The 3137-nt window shown below is 37.6% G+C and overlaps 1 non-coding gene across 1 annotated transcript; it reads right to left on the bottom strand.

Annotated features, from left to right (window-relative positions):
- Positions 1–2221: 2221 nt before the first annotated feature.
- Positions 2222–2328, bottom strand: LOC125146930 (U6 spliceosomal RNA). The gene has a single exon (XR_007144931.1). It is a non-coding gene; the product is annotated as a U6 spliceosomal RNA (small nuclear RNA).
- Positions 2329–3137: the final 809 nt, after the last annotated feature.

Genomic DNA, 3137 nt, shown 5'->3' with positions numbered 1-3137 from the left:
TCTCTCTCTCTCTCTCTTTCTGTCTCTCTCTCTCTTTCTCTTAAATAAACTTGAAAAAAAAAATTAAGTGCCCTCTATTTTACTACTTAAAAAGCTTCATTGTTTTTACTAGTAAATGATTTTCTAAGAGTTAATTTTCCTAACTTTGAAAACGAAAAATTCATGCAGATCAATGAAGGACCCATGCTGGAAATACATAATGTATGTAATGTTTATGCTTAAAAAGCCTAAGCCATGATATTATTAATATGCAAAAATGGATTGTTAATTTCCATACGTTTACCCATATACATATCATTGTTTTCATGACAACAGGGTATGTGAACCATGTATCTACAGTTCCCAAAATCATGTAAATCTTAAAGAATATCTACTGATCAAATAATGATCAACAGGCAGATTGCCAGGTTTCAAAAGCACTGCTGGTTTGGCTTTGATTCAGCACTTACATTAATGTCTGTTTATTTAATTTCCTACGGAAGAGAATTTGCATTGCTAAACTTGGAATATATAGTATGCATCCCTAATTTGGGTAAAACACCCATTCTGCCAGAGCTCCATAGTTAGAAGACAACCATAAAAGCTGTACAAAAACATATGTTAGTTTTCACAAATTGAAAGCTTTATTTGCAAAGCATCAGCCCACTCTACACAGGTGCTCTGCCTGTCATGAATTATTGCTTAAGCTTATGTCCTTGGTCCTGTTTACCTCCTCTCTCTTCCCTTCTTCTGGCTAACTCCATCGCCCTCCTTTGAGCAAGTTAACAACCTCTGCGTGCCCTTCCACACGTTCTACCTACTCTTTTAATTAGACAAACTCACATACGTGGGGATTTCCTCCTCACCATTTTACAAAATAAAAGGATTCTTATAAAAATTCTCTGGATTGCCTTTCTTAGTAAAATACATAGTGGAAATCTCTGCAAGTCATTTGATGGAGACCTCACTCATTCATTTAGCTATATAATAGCGCTTAATATTCTATGCTGCAAATAGAATATTCTATGCTTAATATTCTATGATGTGAATATACCACCATTTAGCCAGTTATTTCCTTCGTGATGGTTATACACTTTGTTTCCAATTTTTTGTCCCTACAAAAAGTGCTGCAATAAAATAATATACTTAATATACATAATAATAATACTTATGTATTAGTGCTTTTATTTCTAAGGACCAGCAGGAAGGAGATTACTGAGGCAAAGGTATGCATATTTTTTATTTTAATAGGCACTGCCAGATTGTTTTGCCAATGGCCCGTATTGAATTCACAGTTCCAAATGTAGTGTATGAGGGAGCCCTCTCCTGCACTCACCGCTGTTGCTACTAGCCATAGGAATTATGTTCTTTTCAATTATTGCATCTTGGTAAAAAGCGACTGTTGTTTTTTAAATATTCATCGTTGTTAATTTTAGTTTGCATGCACACTTAAGAAGTTCTGGATCAGGGCCAGATTCCTAACACCTCACAGTAAATAGGTGTGCTGCCCCCTTGCCCCAATCTGGGTTCTAGCTGTCTCTCTCACTGATGGGAACTCCTGTGATGTCCTAGTCTCCCTAGATGCACACAGACCTTTCTTTCACTCTAACAAATGAACAGTATCTAAGCTGGGTAAAGATCCCTGGGTAGGGTTTTTTTGTTGTTTTGTTTGTTTGGTTTTCCCTTGGTAGTCTGTGGATTTCATTTCATTCTCTCGAGCTTCAGGTTTTTTGTTTTTTGTTTTTTTAAGGTTTATTTATTTTTGAGAGAGAGAACGCAACCAGGGAGGGTCAGAAAGAAAGGGGACGTAGGATCTGAAGCAGGCTCCTCGCTGACAGCAGCAAGCCTAATGTGGGGCTTGAACTCCTGAACCATGAGTTCATGACCTGAACCAAAGTTGGATGCTTCAACTGCTAAACCCACTGAGCCACCCAGGTGCCCCTGACTTTGGTTTTTAATGCAAAATCTCATGCTAGGCTGATATTTTTCCTTTTTAAGTAAATTTTTCTTTCTATCCAACAGATTCTAAAATTAGTACTTTGAAAAAATACAATAAAATCAGTACTTTCACTTTTGGAGTTCAGGAATTTTCCCAGAACATACTTGTGTGTAAGTGGGTATATATGTTGTTGTTGTTGTTATTGTTGTTGTTGTTAATCAGTCTGACTGGAATTCAGGAAAACCTTTCAATCTTTAAATTCAAATTGTTCTTTAGCTCTAAGAGATTTTCTTCCTTTTTTTTTTAAATATGGAACGCTTCACGGATTTGCGTGTCATCCTTGCGCAGGGGCCATGCTAATCTTCTCTGTATCGTTCCAATTTTAGTATATGTGCTGCCGAAGTGAGCATGATTTTCTTCCTCTTTTAATTCAGTTATTGCCTCTCCTCTTCATTCCTTTTTCTCCTTCTGGTAATCTTATTATTTACATGTTATATCTCCCATACCGGCCCTTCATGTCTTCATTTTTTCACCATTTCTATTGCTTTTTTTCCCCCCACTGTATTTTGAAATCTTTCTTCCATTTCCAGACCACTAACTCAGGTTTCATCATTACCATCTTTTCTTTTATTATTATTATTTTTTTTAATTATTATTATTACTTTAGATAGGCTTCACACCCAGCACAGAGCCCAATGTGGGCTTGAACTCATCACCCTGAGATCAAGACCTGAGCTGAGATCAAGAGTTAGACGTTTAACTGACCAAACCACCCAGGTCCCCTCTACCATCTCTTCCTTATTTTTTTTTTATGGGGTGCCTGGGTGGCTCAGTCGGTTAAATGTCCTACTTCAGCTCAGGTCATGATCTCACGGGTTCGTGAGTTTGAGCCCCGCATTGGGCTCTGTGCCAACAGCTCAGAGCCTGGAGCCTGCTTCAGATTCTGTGTCTCCCCCTCTTTGTGCCCCTCCCTGCTCATGCACTCTCTCGCTCTCGCTCTTTCTCTCTCTCAAAAATAAATTATTTAAATTTATCTATTAAACTGTAAAAGAAGAAAATTATGCTTAATGTTTTCAGACATTTTCTTTCACACTATAACTGAATGTTGTTAAAGTCTCTTTTCTGGTTGTGGCTCGGGCTGTCATCTTTCTCCTGCAGCAGTTTGCATTTTGCAAGAGGTCATCTGGTGCATTCGTTATCTACTGCTGAGAAACAAATC

Source organism: Prionailurus viverrinus, chromosome A1 (genome assembly GCF_022837055.1).
Source record: "Prionailurus viverrinus isolate Anna chromosome A1, UM_Priviv_1.0, whole genome shotgun sequence".
NCBI classification, from domain to species: domain Eukaryota; kingdom Metazoa; phylum Chordata; class Mammalia; order Carnivora; family Felidae; genus Prionailurus; species Prionailurus viverrinus.
Note: the sequence above shows the minus strand (reverse complement) of the source record. Positions and strands in the feature narration are given on the sequence as shown.